The 17,260-nt window shown below is 40.7% G+C and overlaps 1 protein-coding gene and 1 long non-coding RNA gene across 20 annotated transcripts in view; one reads left to right on the top strand and one right to left on the bottom strand.

Moving 5' to 3' along the window:
* The window catches only part of mgat4c (mgat4 family member C), a 54,332-nt gene extending 37,721 nt beyond the window's left edge, over positions 1–16,611 (bottom strand). For 8 of the 19 annotated variants that reach the window (XM_077596667.1, XM_077596660.1, XM_077596669.1 and 5 more), the window contains exon 1: positions 15,983–16,611. The gene's annotated coding sequence lies outside the window, so the exon portion shown is untranslated. The other 11 variants (XM_077596661.1, XM_077596670.1, XM_077596676.1 and 8 more) reach the window with 4 other exon arrangements.
* Positions 2,854–16,343, top strand: LOC144071493 (uncharacterized). Its single transcript, XR_013299652.1, has 3 exons — positions 2,854–3,186; positions 4,260–4,513; positions 16,006–16,343. It is a non-coding gene; the product is annotated as an uncharacterized LOC144071493 (long non-coding RNA).
* Positions 16,612–17,260: the final 649 nt, after the last annotated feature.

The raw sequence follows: 17,260 nt of genomic DNA, 5'->3' as shown, positions 1-17,260 counted from the left end.
CCAGGATTAATGCATGCACTTCATCCTCTCTTTGCTTTTACTATTTACTGCGCCACAGGAACTAATTTCTCACTCCCTGGGATTTAGTTTTTTGATCCTGAACCTGTTGAGATCCTTCTAAAAAACTGTAAAATACAAGTGAACACTTCAATAATTCTAGCAGTGAAACTGTAATGGCAGTCTGGTGGTTTAAAGGACTACTTTTTGTTACATAGGACTGGGAGACGATAAATTAACTGCACAAATATTCATGGGGGACACTAGTAGTTGTTTTTACTTGCATGAGTTGCAAATATAATGCTACTTTTGATTTAACTTGGCATTTAAGAGTGTTTTTGTATGTGCTATAAAGATGTACAAAGTTACTTATTTATCATCATGCCCCAAATTGTTTAGACATTATAACAAAAATGATGGACTTTCTTTATGTGTGGACGAGGCACCTTTGACACAGACACTAGCTCTTCATAATTTTTCATTCATTGAGTCATTCAACATTGTCTCACTGGCAACTATAGTCTGCCCGCCCACTGGCAACTTTCAAAAGTGAACATTTTATCTGCAAAGCAGTTGAAAAGAGGCGAGCATCGAGCGCTGGCCGCAGGGGCTGAGGCAAGCAGAGCGAAATTGAAAGCTTCAGTAGTTTATCTCCAAAATGTCTCGCGAGCGGTTGAGCAATCAAAACTACTACATGTTTCCATCTAAAAGGTTGTCGATTCATTCGCACGTTATTTCTTCTGGGCGGATAACATGTACAATCTGTTAAAACAAAGCAACCAAATGTTGCAGGACACACCACCATTAGCGGTGACCCCAAATAACATGTGGCGATGTCCTCTTTTTGTATGGCTGTGGAGCAAGACTCTCAATCGAAAACCTGCATCTTTTCTAGATTCACCGTCGGCGTCTAAAGACGAGCCAGATTTGCTGTCGCAGCATCTGCGTGTGAACAGCCCTCAACTCTGATGCGAGCCTATCAACTGAAATACAGTCATAAATGATATGTTTCGTTATTATTCTATCCGTCAACCTATGGGCTACTCTCCACCTCGTCAGCAACTGGGCCTGCGTCTTGTACCTCCGTAATCATTCCTGCACCGCCGCACGATATCATCTTTAATCTGCTCACTGCCTGCTTGCCTGCCACCTTCTTCCAGAATCTTCTCATCCGCAGCCTAGGGCGGCCACAACTCATCACGCTGAGGCAAGAGCCTCCAAACAAAACAAATATCCCCACTCTCGACCCTAAACACAATTAAAAGTCTGATTTGGCACGCCTCCTTCTAGATGACACTAAATCACATCAAAATACATTATAGTCACGTTTGAAGATATTTGTGTGTTGTGACCCTTAATAAAGCTAATTAACACTCTGGTGGAGGAGGCGCTAAAACAGTGGTCACATTCACACATTCTGCGTGTCGGGGAGGGGGGGGTGCGGGTGAACGCAACCCTGTTATTATATCAATAATGTCACATTGCAGCCAAGATCACCCTAAAAACAATGATTCACAATGTATTCACACCATTAAGGTAACTTGCTGAGTCAATGCTTTTTCAATACCTCAATCCAAAAATAAACTAATACATAAATAAAATAAGTGGTTTGCCGCACCCCGTCTCTGGAAGAAAAAAAAGCTTCAGTCGGTAGACGCTATCCCTGCACAAGAATCCACCCTTCCCCTCCAAAACACTCATTCATAAAACATTATCAATTTTTTTTAGTTTCAATAATGAAATTGTCGCACCTTCTTTCACCTTAGCATACAACAAAAAGAGACTGAATGAGCACACCCTATTTCCTGTTACATACTACAACTATAGAAGTCCAGGGTTGGGGATAGAAAATAAAGCCTTTTAGAAAAAACAGAGCGCATAGAGAACACCGTAAAATATGTCAGACGTGGCTCAACAACTTAAATAAAAAGATAAACACATCGCTGCACAACTGAATAATTAGATGTAAAACAAACAGGAGGATAGTGACATATGTACAACCTTGGACTTATACATATACAATAAGCCTGGATCCTGCCCAATGACTACAAATCGTGCTATCAGCACGTTTAAATGCTGATGTTGCTCATTTCTTTTGTTATGTGAGGCATCATTGACAATTGATGCATGGCCTCAGAGTCAGATATGGTAGAACACTAACACACGTCTTGTACCTTTTCACCCAACTCCACACAGCATTAATAAACAACACGAACACAATTGTATGAGAGTATGGCTGCAAATCTGCTTTGCGTTATAAACACTAATGTGCCATCTGCCTCCGGGGGTGACTTCTAATTAAAAATGGAGGACAAAGACAAGATGGAGTGAATGACATAGTAGAACATCTGACTAATTAGGATTATTATACGGTGTGCAGACCGCTATTTGTTTTATTGTTTGTCATCATCATCATCATCATCATTTATTAGAATACAAATGTAAGTCACAATATTCTTTTTATGTTAATCAATTGATCTTTCCTTCCCTTGTGCACTGCATTTAAAATCAGGCGCCATTATGAAACACTCAACTGTTGATTTAAAGTATAACCTTTCATTTGAACCCGAATTTCCCACTCTGGCCTAATTTTGAAGGCTCACTTAAACCCGAACCCCAATTTAAGACCTTGGACTTCAACACAGATTTGCAATCCTAACTCCAAATTGACAAATCTTAAAATTCAAATCCTCATGTTGTGAAACCTTTACCAAACATGCATTTGAACCATCAACCCTTATTTGAAATGACAATCGATTTTTGGCCCATGAATTTGAAACCCTGACCTAGGAATTCAACCTCCTATTTCAAACACTAACCACTCATTTGAAACCCAATTTCAGTCTTACATTTCATTGGAACTCCCCAACTCATCCAGCCTTGTAATTTTGGCTGCCTAACCATGACTTCAAACCAGAATGTGTAATTTCAGTTGAGTTGTGAGTCTCCCTAGTGGGAATTTAGCACATTTGGCAAGTGCAATCCTGGTTGGGTGCATGTTTTTTTTTACCTTCCACAAAAGGGCCCCAAGTGCTCAGTGTTAGTTTGCGCATGACTTTCAAAGACATTTTGCAGTCCTAAAGTCCCCAAAGTCCCTCCACACTTTATGAAGCGTTAGTGTGTTGATCCTAATTACAAATCAAGACTGTGCAGCAGAGAAGTCTTGTCGGTGACCCCACAAGTAAAAAGGTGAGCCCAATAAAAGGCAATTTACTGCTTGGCTGCTCCAGAAACTAAATACACCATATGGACAAAAGCCTCCTCTTAATCAATTAATTCATCAATGGCGAGTTGGACCGGAGCCTGAGCTGTGCCTGAGTGTTAATTCTTCATCTTAACGAGACATTTTTAGAAACAGGCTTCTGGAAAAAGTCCACAACTTCAGAGCCAAGTGCCCAAGCCTACTCGCATTGTTGCCCACCCGAGTGGAGCCTCAAGCTGGAATTGGACACTGGCCCAAGTACTTTCGGACCTCTGGTCCTTTTTTTTCCTATTCAGATGTTCAATGAAATGTTAATTTGACACCCAAATTGTGTGTTGAATTTTTAATTGAAAACCAATTCAAAACGATCTTTCTGAATGGAAAGGTTTGTAACACTACACCTGAATTCCTATTGTACTTTCTAATCCCATCACACAACCCTAACGGTAGTAAAATCGTAATTTCAAATTTGTAAACTTAATTTCAAAGCACATATGTGTCAATGGGAACCCTAGTTTGAAAGATTTACCCAAATGCGAATACCAAACCATGGTTCTAAACCCTAATCCAGCCCATGTGTATGGAATATTTTGGAAATCCTAGATTTAACCTGATCCAAGCATTACCACCCAAATAGTAAACTCTAAACTCTAACCTCTAATGCTAACCCAGTGTTCAACCCTCAGTTGGAGGTTAAACCACACTTAAAACTCAAAACCTGGCTCCAAAATGTAATTTCAAGTCAGTGAAGTGAATAAGGCCCTTCCTCTTCCTTAAAAGATCTTTCAGACCTGCTTGACAAGCGTATGGTTTAGATTTTTTTTAATTGCACTATTATTCACCTCTTTTTTTCTCCCCAAAAATGCGTTAAAATTTTCTTTTCTTTTTTCTCAACAGTGGGCAAACCAACTTTAGAAAAGAAAGTTTGTGTGTTTTTTAGGCCGCACTGTGATTTCCAGTCCCTGAAGCGGGGCCGCGTGCTGTGAAATGAGCTTAGAATTCCATTACACGGTGGCCGAGGACCGGACAAGAGCTCACTCTTGTTTCTGTCAACCCGCAGGTGGACTCCCGGGGCGGACTGACGCAGGTCGCTGAGCCGTGAAGAAACACAGCAGACAGGAAGGAAGCACCTCTGATTCAATAAGAGTTTACTTAAGGAAACTACACAGCGGTGAGCATTACTTTGTGAGGGCTCTGTAACAGGAATGAAGCAGCACATGCTTGTAAATTTAAGAGGATCATATTTTGAGAAGCAGCATGTGGCTCATTATCCAATCATATAAAACTCATCAACTGGGATCAAATTTCCACATGGTAAGTGTTGTAAAGTTCACTTTCCATGAGAATTATCCTCGTTGCTAGGCTGATTCCTTTGGACAGTTGCATTTGAGCCAAATTATCTCACAACATGGCGGTTATTTTCTACTCTGCTTGTTTGTGCACAGTCAATTGATTACTGCTTGGAATACCAACTTGATTGGTTGACTGTGGTCATGAAAAATGATTTATTTTGCATGTAATTGATCTTCACTTTTCATCACTCCAATGAAGCCTATTATATATATAGACTACACTGCTTGGAGTTTGTAGACTCACACTGCACAATGTGTCCAATTAACTTGGACCATGATATTGTACATTTTGATGAATGGACTCCCTTTGATGTGAATTGCCATGTACTGTACGTGAGCAGACGTATTCATTATGTTGCAATAAATCTCATTTATTAAACCATGGAACGGACAAATGCAAGTGTGCATTTATTTATGTTTGTACACATGGGTGCGAGTGTTTTTGCATCGTTTGTGTGTGTGCGTAAGTGTTTTATGGCATCCATTTAAAGATTTAAGCATCGGAAAGCCAAGGGACATCTTTCACTAATAATAAAAAATGGGGATGAACCCCATGAATCAGTATGATTGTCACCCTTTTCACCTGCTTCATTGTTTCTGGCGGGCATTTGAAGGGCCTACGATGAGACCACACTAATAATTGACGTTGTTGACCACAGGGGGTGACATAAAGCCTGCTTTTCTCCAATTCCATTTGTTTTGGAACCTTAGGGAATGGCCTGTCTCTGGTGATTGAACTCTGTCTGGTTGTTTTAGCTCTCTTATCCGTTTGCACTGCTATCACTAACTCTTTTTCTTGTGTGCAAGTGTGTCCCGTCGGCGTAATTGAGCTCAGGAAATTTAGGGAGGGTGAGGCATCACCGCTGTGGGGTGATGAAGCCCTCGACGTACCCTCACTAAAATTCACGGCCAGTTGCAGAATAACAGGGTGAAATACAGTTGGGGTCTAAAGGGAAATTGCAGCGTTATTAGATAAAGAAATAACATGGCACTATGATAGCAACCAACCAGTTTCAAGTGAGAACAAGTCAAATGTTCCTGAGATCATGCCAAATAGACGTTCAGTGCAACCGTTTGTATTATATCTATTTCTTTTTGCCTTTTGGCTGATTTTCCCTTTTTATACTGTCTCAGCAGTAGAAAGTTGTCACAGAAATCAACAATCATTATCATCAGAAGCAGAGAAATTGACGTGATTTTTTTTGTACATGTTTTTTCCTGAGTGTTGTGGCTGCAGTTCATCAAGAAGACAGGCTGTTAAATATTCATGAGGCGTGTTGTGTTTCTTAAAATAAGGCTCATTAGTGCTCCCGGCCTCTTTTCAAGTTTCCGCCTTTCTCATGTCACTCTCCAAAGAGAAACACTACAGCTTGTTATGCGCCTTGGCACTCAAATTGGGCTAAGACCATCCTGGTGTCTTCACGTGGACACCAACATGGAAAAAGCAGCTTGAGTTAACTCAAGAGTAAGTAAATGAAAAGTCCCTGATGGTTGCATGGGTCCCTTTTTGATGATGATGAGTTATTTGATGACTTGGAAGTTTGCTTCAATGCCAGCTGAAAAAATGGCAACTTAGGAAACCCTGCTGTAGCAAGTAACCAAAGCAAAAATTATGTGGGTGTATTTTACACCCCATACACACACACACAAACTTAGATCCATACAAACACGACGGTTGGGGGGGGGGGGGGGGGGGGGGGGGGGGGGCAGATACATTCAGGTCAAAAAGAAAAAAACTCACAGAATTTCATCTAAAGTGATGCAGCTTGATTGCAGTACATGTAGGTGCTCAGTTTGAAAATACATTCTGTTAAATGTACCTTGACTCATAAATGCTTTTATATATGAAATATTCAAGTTACGAAATTATGGCATAACCGTGGTTAGCGCATGAAATTCCCTTGGCTTCATAATTGTCATTATTATTTTTCCCCCACAGTAACCTTCCACAACTATAAGTTATTTTTGCTGCAAGTAAAACATTTCTTTTTGACAAATAAGAGTTACTTTTGCAGCAAATTTCCCTCCTTCGTCGTGCATATAACGACCAACCATTTCCACGGAGTCCAAGAGCCAACCACAGTTGATGTTGGTCAAAAGGCAGACTGCATCCTGAACAGAAACGTATCAAAAATTTCTTCCTGGATAAATTGAAACCTCATCACAATTGATCTCACCACCATAGTCAACTCGAATCAAGGACTTGTTGATTAATAGGTTTTACTCCTAATAGGTGGGAAATACTAAATACTAAATGCAATTACAGCACGACCCAATTTACTACATTGCAATTTTATGCCGCATAAAAATACTCCATCAAAGGAAATGCCTTGACAACAACAATAAAGAAAAACTGATAAATGTATGTAAATGCTGGTTGGAAATTCTATCCATTTTCCACCAAAGCAGATCAAAAACAACAAAGTAGGACTTCTTATCAAAGCGGGCTGGTTTTATCTCATTAGCGCAGATGCAGAGGGAGGCTAGTGGGGGTTTGTATGGGGGTGGGCTCCTAGCAGGGAGGTACTGCTTCCAGTTCCAAAGGGATATGAAACAGTTTTGCCCATATTTGCTTTGTTATTTAGCTGGAAGAGTTCAAATTAATGACTCGCACTCTATTCATTACCGCTGCCGTAAACACATTAGTCCAATGAATCGTCTCCGAGCACACCTGGTCTTATCTCCTCTGGAGAAGGAGGTAGGCAAGCAAGCTGGCTGGCTGGCTGGCTCGTATCCTTCCAACGTGCTGCAGGCGTATTAAAGAAAAGGCGGCGCAATGTTGATGGGATGCGCTACTCGCCGCCTCGGCGGGTCCCGCCGCTGCCTCCCAGGAAGGCGTAATGCATAAGATCTGTCAGTGTCAATTTCCCACCTAATCTCGTCGTCGCCCTGGTGGCGTTAGCTCGCCAACACACAAATCTAAGCAACGGCAGTTTCACCTGTGAAAGTGAGAAGAAAATCTTCAATCTATGCACGTTGGCAACGTCCAGGTGGCACGACAACACCACCTGGAGAGGGACGTGTATCCATAACACTGCGGCCCCAGGGTTGCCAAGCAAAAACCTTATGCTAAAGTAATCAGATATTATTTTAATTCCAATTAAACCCAAGTAATCCCAGTTACAAAAAAAATAGCACAATATATTCCATTCCAATTGTGGTACAATATTACATGAAAAAAATTACTCTAACCGTGATACCATTTATCCAAATTACGATCAAAGAATTCAATTTTGCCAAGATATATTATGATACAATTCACTGTAATATGATTCATTCCTATCAAAATAAGAAATAATGACTATAATTACAATGTGATGCCCTCCAACTATGATACAATATTAGTGACTCCATGTATGGTACAATACAATTTACTCCAATTACAAAGCAATGCACCAGGCTAGAATTCACAATTACCTGATGAATCATAGTCTATTGCCATTTTTTTAAATACGTAACTATGAAAAGAGACTGACAGGAATTATGATAGGCTTCTATAATATTACAGTATGGTACATGGAATTACAATACCGTAATTCACAACAATTGTATATGATCTCTTATTATATAATTCACTTCAACTAACATGTAATCAGTGACACTGAATCTGTTAATTTAGTAGTTTCATTTGAGCATAAATGCCACCAAATTGAAATAAACTGATATCGTTCTCAGAGCCTTTATCATATGATGACAATTCAATTGCATAATATGCTGGTATCTATCAAACTGAGGACCGGCCGCAATTGCCCAAGTTCACTTTTATCACCGTTGACATCCTTAACGGAGTCATTCCAAACCTGAGGCAGAATATTTTATAGTGATAGCACTTGGGTCACATTTTTTACTAAACCCATACAAATTCAAGAACTCTGAACAAGAAGCTTCTTCTCTGCTGCACATTCAAATTAATAATTCACTTTAATTACACTGCCATTCCTTTTATTCACATTACAATTAATTGAAAAAAATTAAAACCTGCTACAACACAATAAGCAATGAGATACAGGCTGATTAAATGACAATAAACTGTATATCTATTTTATTGTACGGAGCACTATCATTAAAACTACATTCTGAATTCAAATGAGAATAAATAAAAGCGTGCACATTTATGTCAGGTGTCAGAAGTAATGCACAAAGGAGAAAGTCCAAGACGTCATAAAAAAATGACGTGATCCCCTGTCGTCGTATTTAAATGGAAAACTAATGAGCGTCACCGTATGATATGAAACATCATCCCTCATTCAAGGTTGTCAGGGGAGAAATTATCATACTGCGTGGCAGCTATGACTTCAAGCCAAAGAACATATGTTGAATTCAAAGAGCTAGAGAAAAGGAGAAGATGAAAAAATATGGCATAGTGAGCTCAGCGGGCTCCTTGGAGACAAACTGCTAAAAAGGTAAAGCTGAGCTTTCTGTACATTTCTGGAAATCTCTTATAAGCTGTTGGTGTGTGGAGGTGTGCATCTCTGTGGTTGGGGGGTTCTTTTCAACAGTATAAGAAATGAATTTACTGACTTTTTGTAAAGGGACTGAATTTTTGCTTTTCCTCTGAACATCTTTCTTTTCCACCTCTTACTAAAAAAAATTGTGTTCTATGATAAACCAGCTAAAACCGAATGAGATTGTACAATTTAGATTTTCACCGAAAATATTCAGGACAATTGATCAATGCACTTTTTTTTCCTGCTACAACAAGATTTAGATTTATTTAGATTAAATTTTTAATGTAATGCACATCAACATTTTCTAGGATGTTTGCAAAATGTTCATTGAAGAATCAATTTACTTTCATGCATACAAAATCATGTCTGGCAAATAAATTGTGTTTGATGTTTAAGACTTAATTGGAGAATAGATATTTAATGTTCACGCAGGGTTTCTTGAAGACTATGAAATTGTATTTAGTGTTTTAAAGGGCTCAATTGAAGATTTGTTCCATTGTAGGTTCGATTGAGATTGCAAAGGACTTAAGGGTAGTTAATGTTGACAAAACTAGTTTTTATAAAAGCAGATTTGGTGCAAGAATAAATTGCCAAACACAATAGCTTTATTGAGTTTCTAATTTAATCTTTTTATCTTTAACATTGATTTGAAAAGAGAACATGCTGTTTGCTTCTAAAGTATTCGCTGCTCTACGACAAACGTGTAAATGTTAAAATTGGATTATGTGAGGAGTAAGTTGTTCCCTCCTTGCTGCGCACATCGGCAAGAAATTAGCATCACAAAGAACAGAACATTAGCACTGCACGCCTCGTACTTCTGCTTAATTTCTATTCAGCATCAAGTGAAGAGAAAATATGGCGCAACTTAAAAAAATGTGTGGGATGTGCATTTGCATTAGACATCAGACATTTATTTTACATCTGTTTGAATGGCATCTGGTATGTCTGCCTGCTTCACAATCTTAAGGTTTGGAGTCCAGTTTTTTTCTTGGATCTTCCCCTCTGTTATCTCCATCCTGGCATCGGTTTTACAAAATTCTACAAAACTGTATACTTATTTTATTGTCCTTAGGTTTGAATGTGCTGTTACATTGACTGGTGACCAGTCCATTGTACAAGAAAGGTTTGCTGGTGACCAGTCAGTCATTTGTCTTCAGGTGCACAAAGACATGCTGGCAACAAGTCCAGGTTGTGAGCCCAAGGTCAGCTGTGACAAACTACACAATCAGAGATTGCTGGCTCTTTTCTATCCGGTGTTTTATTTTGGTCCTTTAAGACTGTGTCTTTGATGATCACTCTTGTTAGATTGATTGAAAGTGTACCGAATTTTTCCAAATGACAGAATTCTCTTTGATGTTCGAATATGTTACGTCAAGCACCTTGAAATGTTTTACAGTCCGTTTGCAGACAAAAAGATGCATACCCTGCAATTCTTTATCTCCCCAACCGAGCTGTCGCAACTTGTGTTTGAGTTTGTTCCATTAGTACGATAACATCCTTTTATCTATGCCTGAGCATGCCTGAATGTATGTGTGTGTCGACCCTGGATTAATCATAGTAATGTAACGCATGCTTATAGTGAACAACACTAATCCTCACGTCTTAAATCAATTTTCTACGTGGGCTCAAGAAGCCTGCAGGAATACGAGTCACCAAAGAGGATGGGGAAAGCAGCTGTGAGATCCAAAATGGTAGTTAGTGGAAAACACCATCACAAATCAGTCATTGTTAACCTTTTTGACACTGCTATTAATGAAACAAGATTGATTATATTTTAAATGGCTGCTTCCTTGTTGTCACCGAAATCTATCACAGGAAGATCAACTAAGCCCTTTTTGTCGGCGTAAAAATTCATCACAAGAGACCGTGGGGCAGCGCCGATTTGGTAAAATGGCGAAGTCGCGACAGATGGATAGCGGTGGTCGCCAGACCACCTGTTGCTCTTTGACAATTACAATACCTTTGTTAATGTAACTCATCGCACGACGAGGGGGGAAAGGGGATTTGGTGTGAATGCAGCAACACGTCTCTAAATATTCTTTGATGCTTACAAAAATAAAAAGCAAAATCTAACTTTATTGAAAACTTAATTGCCTTTGACAAAAATTGGCTACACTGAAGACAGACTGGAGTGTTCCCACAGCCTCAAAACACACAATGTAAATGAGTGGAAACTCGCTCACATTGCTAACAGAATCCACCAGCATCATCTATACAAAAATAGCCGAGCAGACCTTAAGGAGAAAAAAAAAGTCAGGAGGGCAAATCTACCGCCAGCCGCTGACCCAACCTGACCCACTTTTGGCTGATTTATGCTTCACGGGGCCTTGGCAGACACAGCTTTGTTCTACTGGGGTCATAAATCTCAGGCTCCTCAGCGCCCATCAGCTGACCAGACAGCCCTCACCTCTACTCTGCCATCATGCACCCACACTACCTCCACTTCCTTTCAGGGATAACATGAGCCCATTCCAGGCACTTTGTCAACCTGAGCAGACAACAGTTGCAAATGGGGCCAGAAAGGCAAACACTCAGGAGTTTACCGGTTTGTAAACACTCCCTGGGGTAGCTTTTGTACTCCTTTTACATAAACAAACCCAGTTCAATGGTCATAAAACAGTCAATTACTTTTAATACTGGAATCTGCGTGGGGAAAAATTGTTAGGGTTCATTTAAGGCTCTAATGCAGTGGTCTCCAAACTATTCCACAGTGGGTGTGGGTTTTCATTCCAACCCATAAAGAGGACACCTTTTCACCAATCTGGTGTCCTACAAGTGCAATCAGTCGATTGCAGTCAGGTGCTTCTTATTTTCTGCTGAAATCTCATTGGTCAAACTGTTTATGCTAGAACGGTTGGAACAAAAACCTGCACCCACACCAACCCTCGAGGACCGGTTTGGGGACCCCTGCTCTAATGGTTGCTGATGTTTAAAAACACATTTGTTTCATTGAAGATCAAATTGTGCCAGAGAATACTATTTTGCTAGTGATGCTAAAAACATGATACATATATACCTTTTTTGATTTGAATTATGAGCATTTTTTACATCTACAAATCCTATTACTCTGCAACAAGTTGATCAAGTTGGTTTATATGTTTAACCATCTGTATTCAATCGGGTAAAATCTTTAACACACGTGCACCTACCTCCTGGATTCAGCCAACTGTTGAGAAATAATTTATTTCAAACTGTTCAGTGTCGCTCAGTGTTGTTTTTCCTCATATCTCTGATTTATTTTTTTTCTCCGGATAATCCTTGCTTGCCTCAGTGATGGTAACAGCTTTTTGGATCTCATGTCATGTGATGACAGCAACGGATTTCAAATGCAAATAGCACACTTGAAGTGAGCTGCGTTTATCTGCTCCCCTTGTAAATGAAAGAACAAGACACACCTGGTAATGGAGCAGGCTAATCATCCAATTGTTCCATTACTTTTGGAGGATCTGTAAATCCAAGACCAGGGGTGGGCAAAACAGTCCTCGAGCGGCTGCTGTGGGTGCAGGTTTTTGTTCCAACTGATCCAGCAGAAACAGTTTAATCAATGGGGTTTCTGCTGAAATTAGAAGCACCTGGCTGCAATCCACTCATTGCACTTCTAAGATTCCAAACTTTTGGAAAGGTTTCCTCTTTAGAGGAACGAAAGCCCCTCACCCACTGCTGCCCTTTGTGGAACAGTTTACCCGCCCCTGTCCTTAGACTATTTGCTAAATTCTGATGTAAATGCCCTTACTTTAAAGCAGATCATTGCAATGTCAAGCACATCTGATTTCATTTCAAATTAATTGGGGTAAAATGCAAGAAGATGAGAACCGTATCAATCTCCCTCGTTTTCCGAACTGATTTATCCTCACTAGGGTCGCAGGGGGTGCTGGAGCCTATCCTAGCTGACTTCAGGCCAGAGGCGGGGGACACCCTGAATTGGTGGCCAGCCAATCGCAGGGCACAAGGAGACAAACAACCATTCCAGTTATGCATGTCTTTGGAATGTGGGAGGAAACCAGAGTACCCGAAGAAAACCCACGCAGGCCCAGGGAGAACATGCAAACTCCACACAGGTGGACCGACCTGGATTTGAATGCAGATCTTCCACTGTGAGGCAGACACTCTAACCACTCAGCCGCCAGGCCGGCAAACGTATCAATCTCTATCTTATTATCACCCCACCCATTCACACACCACAAACAAACCTTCCTAAATTGGACTGCTTGATGAAATGTAAGAGGACCACTCTACGAACAACAGAACCTCCCACGAGCCTGCTTTGCGAATCATCACGAGAAGTGTCAGGCCTAGCTAATTAGAGTTTTGGGTTACAGACAGAAGCGGGACATGTCTCCATAATTCATGAGAGCCAATGATGAGACGATGTTACACATATGCCCACCTGAAGAAAGCGGAGGAGTTTTGGTTTGGAGGACCGGAATGCAAGGCGTTATCATCCCTGCAATTTAGCAAGGCGCTGAAGCAGCGACTTGAAACAAGCGGCAGGCAGAATGTGGCATTGCAAAGAAGGTCTGAATTGAATTGAAAGCTTTTGTTGTCATTATACTAGTATAATGGGTATTCAATATTTTGAGGGGGAAAAACAAGCAATTAGCTTCATTGCAGCCCTGACATTGACTTAAAAAAACAATGTCGTCATTGAGGACAAACTTGTTCTTTATGTTTTGAAAAATGCTGTCTCAATATTTTCACGAGAAATTGAGTTTGATGTAGTGTGATGTAATCAGTAGGTGTGTCTAAATTTTTGCCTTTACTGAATGCCTTCTTGAGATAAGGTCAAAAGTCATATACTATATGTATTTTTGTCATACATGTAATTTCTCGTGTTTAGAAGAATAAATTGAAAGAAAACAAAAAGAGCTCTTTCTGGTAACAAGCTGGGCTCTGAGAGGTTCTCTCCACCTTTAGTGACCCCTAGTGGATTGGCAGCAGGAATTAATGAGCCGGTTTGGCTGGGAGGAGATGGTTGCTGATGGCGGCAGGGTTGTTCCATTGAATAGGCCAATGAGGCAGTTGCTTAGGGCGCAATCTATTGGTGGGGTGCAAAATTGCATGCATTGCAAAAATAGCTTTAATTTTGGAATCAGGCAAAAGTCTAATTATACTTGAGAGCGACACTAGGGGGCAGAACCATGTTTACACAAATACACAAATCGCTGTTTTATTTTAGTGTTGTTTAGTCGAAGTGGATTTTGCATTTCCCTTACATGTGGCTAATTACTAGTGCTGTGTTTATGCAGGCCCAACCTTGTGTGAGAGTTGGCCTTCCAGATGCCATTAATACAAGTCAATTTAATACTGAATGTGAGTTATGTTTGCTTTTTAAAATGGGCTGTCGTGTAGTTGGGAAAAATGATTTACATTTATTACACTGCATTTATTTTTATTGTTCATTTCATTTCAAACGTGCACTGTTAAATAGAGTGAGGATAATTAGTGCCATTTGCACTATATAGCAACAGCACTGCTTATTTTGTTGTGCACTTAAATGTCGGTTATAAACAGTCCTAGATATTTTGTTTATATTGATACACTGGTTAAACTGAGCAGGTTAATTCATTCAATTTGTATTCAACAAGATATTGGCAAAAGTTATCCAAAATGTTTGACAATAAATACTCATTAATCTTCCAATAGCGTGTTTATTCTCACGAGAGTCTTAGAAAAAACTGTGAACTGGATATACTATACTCACTCATCTGCCATGTGGTTTCAAAGAATAGAGTGCAAACATTCTAAAAATTGAGTCTTTGCACTCAGCTGCGAATTATTAGACTTTTTGAAAAGGCTGTAAAATTAGGTGTAACATTTTGTGAATTTGCTCTACAATTGCATTTCCATCACGATTGTTTAAAGGCAAGGTATGATAGATGATTCAAGCAGCTTTCATTTTAGCACTTGACGCATGTCACAAGGTTTTCTGAACTATAGGAGGAGCTTTCAACAATCTAATGAAAAATATTGAGGCAATCATTTTTCCAGGTTCAAGTGGGCATGAGTATATTTCCACATTGGTTTTTGTGTAGATTGTTTGCTGTTTGATGTTTTGCAGATCAAGTTACAATATGATAGGAGATACACATAAAGACAATAAGAATAATTTTAACTTTTTCAATCTAAGTGAAACCACTGAAGCCATTTATTCTAATTACTAAAGTCATGTACCAATAGCGGGCGGCCCGGTGAAGCGAGTGGTTAGCGCGTCGGCCTCACAGCTCTGGGGTCCTGGGTTCAAATCCAGGTCATGTCCATTTGTGTGGAGTTTGCATACTCTCCCCGGGACTGCGTGGGTTTCCTCCAGGTACTCAGGTTTCCTCCCACATTCCAAAAACATACATGGTTGGCTGATTGGACACTCCAAATTGCCCTTAGTTATGGGTGTGAGTGTGCATGGTTGTCTGTCTCCTTGTGCCCTGCGATTGGCTGGTCACCGATTCAGGCTCCAGCACCCCCTGCGACCCTAATGGGGATAAAGCAGTTCAGAAAATGAGATGAGAGGTACCAATAGCGGTTAAAAAAAAGTAATTAATCATAGTATTTAAGGCCATCTGGAGAGGTAAGTCAAGCGCTTCATAGTAATAACTTAACTCATCAATACTGATTAGTAGATCCATTAACACAATAAGTAGAGTGATCAATAGTCATAAGTAAAGCCATCCATAGTAATTAGCATCCGGAGTAATAAAGAAAACCATTGAACGAAGGAAAACAACATAGTCATCCATTTTAATCAATTAATAAGTTAACAGATACAAAGTTAAATCCACTAATCGAAGAAGTACTGTAAATCCGTCCGTAGAGCCCCCCAATCTTAAAAAAACTCAGATTCTTCATGGTAATAATTTCATATTAATGAATGAAACCATAAATAGGAATAATCCATAGACAATAATAACTTATTCCCCATGCAACCACAATGATAGTTGTCATACTGATTGACTTACACATCCACGTTGACGCACGCACGCATCACTTACCTCTCTCTCTCTCTCTGCTTTAGGACACGCGGATGTCCGCCGCCGGAATGCTTACCGGCGCTCCGGTAGCAGAGGCGCAGCACCGGGAGACGCCGCCACCAAGGACCGGGCGAAAGGCGGAGCGTGCGGCTAAGGCACGCTCTCGCTGCGCGAGCGTCCTCAAAGACGTCGACGCTTCGTTCTTCTCCCCTCCGCGACTCGTCCGATGGCGACCTGGTCCACTTTTTAAGATGTATTGTTTGAGCCGTCTGAAGCTGTACCGTAGCCCAGAGGTGCCATCGGTCCGGATTCGGAGTGCCGTCTGCCGCTGCTCTCCTCCCGGCGTCTCGGAGTTGAGAGCTCAGGAGGGGCGGGGGGCGAAAAGCACATTGGTGAGAGAGAGAGAGAAAAAAGAGAGATCCCAACCAACTGTGTGCACGTTTGTGTTAGGCTGTCTGGCTGGATATACACACCTGCAATGTTCCCTCTAATTTTTCGTTGGTCTGAGCAGAAAGACAACCTCCCTGAGCGCACTGAGTACCAGTGTGAGCGACATCATCGGTACTTGGATGATTACCCTAAAGACGTTTCGCCGACGGACGTTTGACAGACGGGCAGGTCGCTGAATGAACGTTCGGCCGAACGGAGGTTTCGCCGAAACGGGATTCGTGCGCTCGCCCCGCCCCCGGATCGTGTGTGTACAAGTTTTTCAACCTCGGCCCGCGGGCCATATACGGCCCGTTAGGATTTTTAATGGGCGGGCAGATGTAGCAGAACCGAGCCGTAAAATGACCGCAATCGGGTCAAATCCATCTTAAAACAGCATTTAATGATTAAATACAAATACTGGAGCTCTTTGGACATTAGAACCGAGCCCAGGGAAGTGAATTTCTCGGTAAAATGTCACGATGGAGGCAAAAAAACGTCTATATACGTCCATTCGCCAAACGGCTCAAAATGCTCTCAAATTCGGTCAAATCCAGCCAAAAAACAGTGTTTAATGATTAAATACAAATACTGGAGCTCTTTGGACATTAGAACCGAGCCCAGGGAAGTGAATTCCTAGGTAAAATGTCGCGACGGAGGCAAAAAAAACGTCCATTCGCCAAACGGCTCAAAATGCTCTCAAATTCGGTCAAATCCAGCTGAAAACAGCGTTTAATGATTCAATACAAATACTAGTATTTGTATTTAATCATTAAACTAACAAATACTAGTATTTGTAGTTAATCATTAAACGCTGTTTGAACGAACGGTCATTCGGCGACCTGTCCGTCTGTCAAACGTCCGTTGGCGCAA

The sequence above is a fragment of the Stigmatopora argus genome, chromosome 3, assembly GCF_051989625.1.
Source record: "Stigmatopora argus isolate UIUO_Sarg chromosome 3, RoL_Sarg_1.0, whole genome shotgun sequence".
NCBI lineage: Eukaryota > Metazoa > Chordata > Actinopteri > Syngnathiformes > Syngnathidae > Stigmatopora > Stigmatopora argus.
The sequence above is the reverse complement of the archived record's forward strand: the minus strand, read 5'-3'. Positions and strand labels throughout refer to the sequence as shown.